Source organism: Nipponia nippon, unplaced genomic scaffold, assembly GCF_047370975.1.
Source record: "Nipponia nippon isolate SJK-2023a ecotype South Korea unplaced genomic scaffold, ASM4737097v1 scaffold_8, whole genome shotgun sequence".
In the NCBI taxonomy this organism is placed as follows: domain Eukaryota; kingdom Metazoa; phylum Chordata; class Aves; order Pelecaniformes; family Threskiornithidae; genus Nipponia; species Nipponia nippon.
In genome coordinates, this window is record NW_028262402.1 from 6,192,469 (window position 1) to 6,202,120 (window position 9,652).

Here is a 9,652-nt window from a genome sequence, read left to right on the forward strand (position 1 = left end):
TTGTCTTACACATATCCTGGAAGACCTGGTAAATAAATTCTCCTGCGCAGGTGGGTTTTCAATCCTGTAAGACAGATCACCTCTGTTGCTGGTGTAAGATGAGACCTCTGTTGCTGGTGTAACATGAGAGCTTTCAGATGTGGCTAATCCTTAAAATTGAAACATAAAAAGGGTAGGATAGGGCATAGCCTCAAACATCCCTGTTGGTATAGATAATTAGAATTAAGGGAAAGATCAACACAGGAGAGACCATTAAAACTTAACAGACGCTTAGGTCAGTAAAAAAAAGATTATTACATTAAAACTACGAGACAGTGGTCAGACTGGCACATAATCTTGGAAGATAAAGAAGACAAAGGATGTTCACAGATTTTAAAGAAAAGGAGGGAGAGAAGGAAATGTCACAATTCCCAGGGTAAATACCAGGATAAATACCCTTTTCATTGTAGATGAGATCACAGATTTTCAAGAAGGAAGGAGCAAGTCATGATCATCCCATAAGAAGATACTTAAAACATTTCCTCTGTCAAGATGATGCAGACATTTTAGATCTAGGTCTAGGCTTTACATCTATGATTGTATCAAATCATTAAAGAGAAGAAAATTGGATAGACTACTGAGACCTATGAAAACACACACAAGACTTCACAAAGTTAACTTATTTTAGAATATGCATGTGCAATACTCATATGTGGAAGCTGACAAGCAGAGGTTATCAATAAAACTGTGACATGTAGCACAAACTGGTGAGCTAAATCTGAGAGAAATCTTGTTTAAAATCTGAGACACAATAAAAATCAGAATTCCTCTTTCACCACACACCAACTCATGGATGGTTTTAGGCTTCCAGAAAGTATGCAGTTCATTTTTCATTTAGCACTCTGCTTGATGTGTTGTCCATAGGACTATGTGCCATAAATTCGTATATGTCAAGATATAACCAACTGTGCCATGAAACAAACACCTTAGCCCTATCATGCCACCTATCAGAAAAAAACTGACTTAGGGGGAGGGGGATGTTGGGGGTTCTTTTTTTGGTTTTATTTTATTTTGTTTTGTTTTTTCTTAAAAAAACCCAAAGATTTATTATAAAATTACTATAGTTTAAAGCGTAAAGAAAGAAAAGTATTTTTAATATACTATGCCATTAAATCTGTGAAAATCTGAGAGTTTTTAACTGTGTATTTAACAGATGTGTATCATTGCTTTAGACTGGTACTGCTTCATTTGTGATTTTGCTGTCTTCATAAGAGTTCTAAGCATATATTATGTCACTATCATATAACAGATGGTTTAACATTTTATAGATTTTCATTTTTCTTAGTTAAGTTTTACTCTTTTCAAAAAGAGTTGATAATATGATCTAATTTAAATGTTTGCAACCCTCAGTTGAAGGATAACATTTTAATGTGATTGGATTGTGCCGTGGTTTAACCCCAGCTAGCAACTAAGCACCACGCAGCCCCTCGCTCCCCCGCCCCCGCCCCCCCCCCCCCCCCCCCCTTGCTGAGATGGGGGAGAGAATCGGAAGGGTAAAAGGGAGAAAACTCTTTGGGTTTTCATGCTGGCAGAGCATGGGAAGCTGAAAAGTCCTTTACCAGTGTAAGCACTACTTAGCAACTATTTAGCAACAGCTTAGCACTACTTAGCAAGAACCAAAACATCCATGTATCAACATTATTCTCATCCTAAACACAAAACACAGCACTATACCAGCTACTAAGAAGAAAATTAACTCTATCCCAGCAGAAACCAGGACAGGTTGGTAGTCTAAAAGTTACACCAAGAGAATGGACCATCTTTTGCACTTCTAGATCACAGCCTGACTGCAGCCATGGGGGACTTAGCACAAGGCAGCTGCTCAAATATTTATTTATGTAGCTTCTTCAGTATGTTTTGAACTTACACAGTGCTGCTTTTTATGCCACTGGTATCTCAGCTAGCTGCACTGTGATCAGTGTAGGCATAAGCAGAGGGTCCCAGTGAAGCCCATGGACAGACTGTAGCAGCTTTTAATTCATACAAAACCCAAGAAAGTTCTTATTCATCCTTTTCTACATGGGTATTGTTTGAAGGGGCTGGCAATTCATTTAGTGAATGTTTAAACTGGTAACTGCATGTTCCAGCTGAAAAGGCAGAAACTATCAGACTTACTTGACTAGAATGTGAGACTACATTGCCTAACTTGGCGTTTTTACACCAGGTCTTAAAGCCTGTGTCTTTGGAGATGGAGGCTTCTGTTTTTTATATAAACACAAATGGCAGTGAGACTGTAACTGTTAAAAGAATCCCACACATTTGACTCATAATAAACTACCACCTCAAAAACCTTTAGCATGCTTCTTTTGTTCCTGTTTTCTGTTTTCTAGCCAAGACATATGCACAAGAAATCAGGGAAACCAACTTCTGGGCACACCCATTTTTAGCAAGTACTTGTGATTACTTGAAATAAAAGAAGGAAAGTGGGAATGAAACACACAAAAAAATCTTATGTTTCAACCTACTACTTTATGCAAGGACATCCACTAATAACTCCTGCTTCTTAAAATTCGTGTGTGCTGCAATAACACCTATAAGACACTGCAAGCTATAGATCTGATTGTCCTACCTAGCTTGTGTTGTAATACCATTATGCGACAATTTCTATTTCCAAGAATTTTCTAAAACAGCTATTTATGTTTTATAGAAGCCTAAATTAATCATGTATGCTCCTGGACTTGGGCTCAGTAGGTCCTGACCTTACCTGCTACTAGTTTGTGGGATGACCCTGGGCAAACCTTTTCATCTTTCTATGCAACACATTCCCCATTTGTAAAGATTCAGACTTCCTCTGTGAAGTGCTTGGTAAAATGCTGTTCCACCTAAATGCTCAAACACCATCATCAACTCTCTTCACCTCAGAGAGGAAACTGAAAAGGCTCAAGGAAAATAAATAATTGGTGCCAGAACTGTGATTTGAATGCACTTACCTGCTTCAGAATTTTTCAATGGCTAAATGTGGGGGAGTGAGAGGACAATAGAAGATGGAACATTTTGATGCCTCCTGTTGCTAGACTGATTTACTTAAATGAATTTATCACAAGAAGGAAAAGAAGGTTGTGCCATTGCGAAATTACATAAGATCAAGAGAAGAGTTAGAATACTTTCTATATATTCTCAAATATGTAACAAATGCATAAAAAGAAATTTCATATTCTTTAGCAAGAGACTGTTCTGGAGAAGATACTCTCAGTGCCAATCAGCGGCAACATAAAAAGCATCCTTCATTACAAAAGAAAAAAAAAAAAAAGAAACACAGATTCTTTCTGCATGCACTCTTGTGCCTCTGCTTTTGTAGTTTTTTCCCAAGTCTCTCCCAATAAAATTACAGCAATTATTGAAATACTTTTTGCTAGAACAGCAGCACCCTCCCAGCTCTTTAAAAATGTGATATCTACACACACCAAGCACTGAGAAAACCATGAAAACATTAGCATTGTACATTGTCAGATGGGCAAAATGATTGGCTCACAGCACCCCGTAGTCCAGGAGCAAAACTGAGATCTAAGTTAGCAGACCACAAGTATGAAGGCTATGGGACATTCCTAGCACAAGGTAGTGCTATAGTATCTCAGTGACAACTTGCCTTTTGCTCAGGACAGTCAAAGGAATTAAGCAAAGCATCTCTGGAGGTAGAATGACCTACATTAGCATGAATTATTGCTCTGTAAAAGAGGCTGCAGAAAAAAATCATATCCTTCATGGATATGATCATGCAAAATCAGGCTGAAAACATCTGAATATTTCTGTTGCACACATAATGTCTCCTTGTCTGTTCTTACAGAGTTTTTTACTTTCTTCTCAAAACCAGGCCATGCTGCGAATGGAAACAAGTCTTTATAAGCATTGTTCTGGCAACTGTTACTTTCCAAATCCCAGAAGGACAAAACTGCTGTGAAGCAACTCCCTCCTGCAGCAGTGGGGCAGTAGGAGCACATATGGCTTTGGGGGTCACCTGGCGGTTGAAGTAGACAATGACCAAGAAGACTTAGGCATTTTGGGGCAGAAACCATCAGGCCCAAAGGAGGAGGAAGGACCGATGGGTTTCTCCTCCTCCTCAGCAGCAGGAGCCCTCAAACACATCAGGGCCAGGGCTGGGAAACACCAAGGCTGGGGTGCTGGACCATGGGTGGGGGCATCACTGGAGCAGGTCTGGGCTGACACAGGACTCCTGGTCCCAGGGGTGGGGCAGGGCAGTAAGGCCCACGGGTGGTCCCTGTTAAAACAGTAACAAATGGAACTGTGCTGGTTTTGGCTGGGATAGAGTTAAATTTCTTCGTAGTAGCTTGTATGGTGCTATGAACACCTGCCTACCGACGGTAAGTAGTGAATGAATTCCTCATTTTGCTTTGCTTGCACATGCAGCTTTTGCTTTACCTATTAAACTGTCTTTAAAAAACCCAGGAGTTTTCATGCTTTTACCTTTCTGATTCTCCCCCCCATTCCACTTGTGGGGAGTGAGCAAGCAGCTCAATCAAAACCAGTACAGGAACATATTTCATGCATCAGAACACAAAACACAATTTCCTTCTGTAATCCTCTGACAAAAAAAACAGAGGAATAAGGCAAAGAGCATTACATAATAACATTATAGGAAAAGCAAGATAAAGATAACTTTTCCTTCAGAACACACCAGTTGGATGAACATTATCTGCTATAATATCATTAAGCACAAATTGTAACAGAGAACTTAAATCAATTGCAATATTAATTACACTAATTATGCATATTATAAGCAATATGTATTTCAAAAGTTTGATTCAAATCTGCTTGGGAAGGGGAAGTTGATTCATTTGCTTATTCTTTAATATACCACAATAACTTTTATTTTGCTGTGATCCTTGTGTTAGTATTGTATTGAAACTATTGGAATTAAATGTGATTATTTCATGTTGTAAATTATAAGGCCAAAGTATCTTCTATACGGAGGATAGCATGCAAATATTAAATACTGTCCGCACTGTTGCAATCAATAAACCAATTTACTCCAGTTAAAATTAGATTACTTTCTGAGAATCAGAAAAAAAAAAATTACATGGGGTTTTCTGTGTGTATGAAGCACTTAGATTTTGAAAGAAAATGTTAAGTAGTTTTCATGTCACTACATACAATGGGCCTGGAAAGTTTAAGATTTACCCTCCTTAAGGCAATCATAAGAAGTTCTATATACTATTATGTACACTTTTGCTTTACTACTCCATCTTACCTTCTAACTGAGCATTTTTTGGTAACTACAAACAGAAAGGACCATATAGAGATAACATGATGATGATGATGTTTTATTTGCCTTATATGGATCACATTTGTCTGTTCAGTGTCATAAGAAGCATTATGTGTAGAAGAACTGTGGTTTAGTTGAGCAGGGATATCCCAGCTCTTTTGCCAATTTAAACAAAATAAAACCAAAAAGTCACTATGAAAGCCTCTTCTTCTTACAGTGTATCCACATCCCTCTTCTTGCAGCTTTCCTTCTTTCACTGACTGGATTGCACACAGGCTATATTTTCTAGACTATTTGAAAGAATGGAAAAGGAGACAGCATTTTCTTTTAGTGAAGTCCTGTCATTGTATTTGCATTCAAGATTGCCAAAAATACTGAAATGTCAGCTTCTTGCATGTGATAACAAAATACAAATTATTTCTCTACATATTCAAAATTAAAATCCCTATCAGTGGGAAAAACACAAACAGATAATGAGTAAAACCAGGGTCAATTTTGCATGAAGAGAGATTTTTAACAACTACCAGAATATGAATATATGCTCTTAATGTTAAATCAAAAAAGGAACAACAGATGATGACAAGATCTAACCTTTAAGCATGTCTGTCAGTCACTATGGAGGCTGACTGTTATTCCTTACTTTCAAAAAGTCAGCAACAATACTCCTCCTGGAATTTCATACATAACCATTACTATGGTTTTGATATTTGCCTGGTTTTTCTTTCCATTGAGGCACTATCTTTAACAATCTCAGAAGCACTAAGCAGTTTTATCAAGCATGTTCAAAGAAAGCCAAATTTCTCCTAGGAAGTTTGGATTGTCAATTTCAGCAAGTGCTTTATAGAGCATCTGAAAAACTCACCAATCTAAGATGAACAAAGTTACAGAAAACCAGTTCCAAACTTACAGATAAGCAAAACAGCTGGGAACTGTGAGAATTTGTCCTTCACTGACAGAATGCCATTTTGCCATTTGTCAGATCAAATCTACAGAATTCAGAGCAAGAATCAGTCTTTTCCCCAGTGCTGAAGAGTTATCCTGGAGTGATGGTGACCCATTTTGAAAACCTCCTGGGGAGTAGGTCAGTCTAGAATTTTAGCTTGGGTCCAATCCTTTGTCCAATTCCATATATTTCACCAGTTCTGAAAACATCCTGGCATCTTCAGGGCTGGTAGACAGACCTGTGGATACTGCTGTCAGAAATATCTCCTATGGCAGCAAGTAGCAAGGTGGCATAACCACGTAGAGTTCTGGAAAGGAAAAGGGAAGAAGATGAACGGGTGGGGTTGAAGGTAGAAGAACATATTTACTTTCACCATGGAAACCTTATGCTTATTTATTTACGGAAATCTTGTGCTTATTTTTTTCAAACTGGAGAACATTTAACAAGAGATCATTGTGTTTACATCACAACTGGAAAATAAGATACGGGTAAATTTCCTTCCTTTATTGACAGAGGGGAAATCTGAATCACCTTTCTTGAAAAACAGCCGCTATATAGTTTCGTTGTACCCAGAGCAACTACCTGACTATTAGCACAACTGGCCTCTGGTCTTTTCCCTGACAGGCTTACATTAATTGCTCTTGTGTAACTACAGAAAAAAAAACATTAATGTGATGAAACTACTGCAGATTTACACCAAACTGAGATAAGAGCAGAGCCCATTGTATAAAATGGAGTCTTCTTAGGATGTCATTTACTCTTCTCTAGCTGCAAATGAGATCTTCATTTCTAAATGTGAACAAGTCAATAATTTGCTATGTTACAAGGAACATTAGGAAGAACACTGGCCTTCCCGGTGAGTTCTTAATTAACTTAACAATTTCAGTGCCATTAAGCACCTCTTGTGCAGCAAGCAAGACAGATTTTTTGTCTTGAGTGGCCACTAATGAAACCCTTCTGGGACAGCACATGGCATTTAGGGCACTTCAAAGCGCACATACTCCTCACAGAGCCTTCCCCTGTGAGTCTGCTGCTTCCTTTTTCTCTGTTCTTTCTTAGCACTTTGTACCATCCCATCAGAACCAGAAATCATAGCTTCCCAAGTGACTTATCATTGGGTTTTAGTTTTTCTTCAGCTTCTTCCATATTACACCCTTTCTCATCTCATCATGGAGGCTCAGATCCAGAACATGGGATGAATAATTTCATTAATTTCCTTGGACTTGGACAAGGCTCTGCAGCTTCATGTCATGTTGGGTATACTTTCCCCTGCACCTCCACATCCTTGAGTTGTGCCTTTGTTTCGCTCAAACATCAGAAAACATGAAAATAATTTCTCCTTTAAATTACTATTTGGAAATTGTACAGAGAAAACACAGGGAACCATTTCAACCTCTCAGTGATTTCTTCAGTATTTCAGAACATCTTATCTGTATTCAAAAATGTACCTAAAACTATATGAAGGAACAGATCAAGTTTTATGCAGGTAAAAAGGGATTTTCACATTAGGTAAAGGAGTTCTCCAAAACATGGTGGATCTGGGAACCAAATATCTTTAGGAACTGTAGAAGATCCCCAGCTCAAATTGATAACTCAGTATTTTATAATTAGTCAAGGAAGTTCAGGAAAAGTTAAAAAGTGAGCGGAGAGAGACCAAAAAAAAAAGATACATTGAACCTGAATCTTAAATAAATTCACAAACTAACTCAGCATTTGGGGATGATGATTAAATTAGGGCTAGTATATGGGCTGAGGCTTAGTAGTTCCCACTTAACACAAGCCATGCTAGCAAATCCACTGTTTGTAGATTTTGCACACTGCCATGGCCTGGAAAGCATTCGTTCTGTCTTGAAAAACTGCACATGATGCTGTTTTCAGTGGCACATAACACTGAAAATGCACCTCTTTTGTTAGGTTAGGGATGAAGCTCAGCAAAAGAGCACAGATAATTGAGGATCAGATCCTACTAAAATTAATTTGGAGAGTCTACATTTGGCCCATATGTAGAATGTAAAATACTCTATTTGCATAGATACTATATATTCTTTGAGTACATTTTCTGGGAATTCACGAAAAACAAGTGTTTCTTTTTGTTTATGTTTGTTGTAGGCATGGCTTTAAGCACAATGCCTGACATTAGAGAAACAAAAACTACAGAACACATACGAAAACAGAAACAAAAAATGGGAAAATTTTAAGGTTTTGTGTATATCTCATATGCTCAAGGTACAAAGCAAATAGAAGTATGAAAACTGACAAAGGAATATGAAACAACCACTGAGAGGTTGTTTCAGCAAGAGAATCATAAAATCACAGAATCATACAATGGTTTGGGTTGGAATACACCTTTAAAAATCCTCTAGTCCAACCTTCCTGCCATGGACAGGGACATCTTTCACTAGATCATGTTGCTCAAAGGCCCATCCCACCTGACCTTGAACACTTCCAACTATGGGGCATCCACAACTTCTGTGGGCAACCTCTTCCAGTGTCTCACCACCCTCATTGTAAAAAACTTTTCTTATGTCCAGTCTAAAGCTATCCTCTTTCAGTTTAAAATTGTTCCCCCTTGTCCTGTCACTACAAACCTTGGTAAAAAGTCTGTTTTCGTCTTTCTTATAAGCCACCTTTATATATTGAAAGGCTGCAGTAAGGACTCCCTTGAGCCTTCTCTTCTCCAGGCTGAACAACTCCAATTCTCTCAGCCTTTCCTCACATGAGAGGTGTTCCATTCCTCTCATCTTTTTTCTGGCACTCCTCTAGACCCGCTCCAGCAGGTCCATGTCTTTCTTGTGCTGAGGACTCCAGAGCTGGATGCAGTACTCCAGGTGGGGTCTCACCAGAGCAGAGTAGAAGGGCGGAATCACCTCCCTTGCCCTGCTAGCCATGCATCTTTTAATGCAGCCCAGGATATGGCTGGCTTTCTGGGCTACAAGCACACATTGATGTCTCATGTTCAATCTTTCATCCACCAGCACCCCCAAGTCTGTTTCCACAGGGCTGCTCTCAATCCATTCATCACCCAGAACATGCACAATATCTTTTATATTAATGCCAATGTTTTGGTGGCTGCAAAAAACCACAGTTTATGCTCTCAATATACTTATTTCAATTCAATTTGAATGTAAGTAGCAATGGAATCTATTCAGCACCACAAGATTCAAGAACTTACCATTTTGATGTCTTCTTGTCTACCGAGCAGTAATACACGTAGCAAATACACAACGCAATGAGCCTGCAGTCCTTTTTCTTTGGTCCATCTCATAAGGAAAGACAGACAAATGAAACCTTCTGTATACGAAAGACAACCTTCCAGTTAGTACTTTATAAAGTTTACCAACTTTTTGCCTGATCTTGTTTATAAGAACCCTTATTCTGCCCAATGTTTCATTTCATTGCTGAAAAGCACAGTCCAAATCAAGTGAGTATTATTTAGTCTCACAAGTTAT

The 9,652-nt window shown here is 38.5% G+C and overlaps 1 pseudogene; it reads right to left on the minus strand.

The window, feature by feature from the left end:
• Positions 1-8,551: 8,551 nt before the first annotated feature.
• On the minus strand, positions 8,552-9,157 carry LOC148050432 (uncharacterized; annotated as a pseudogene).
• Between the last annotated feature and the right edge of the window lie 495 nt (positions 9,158-9,652).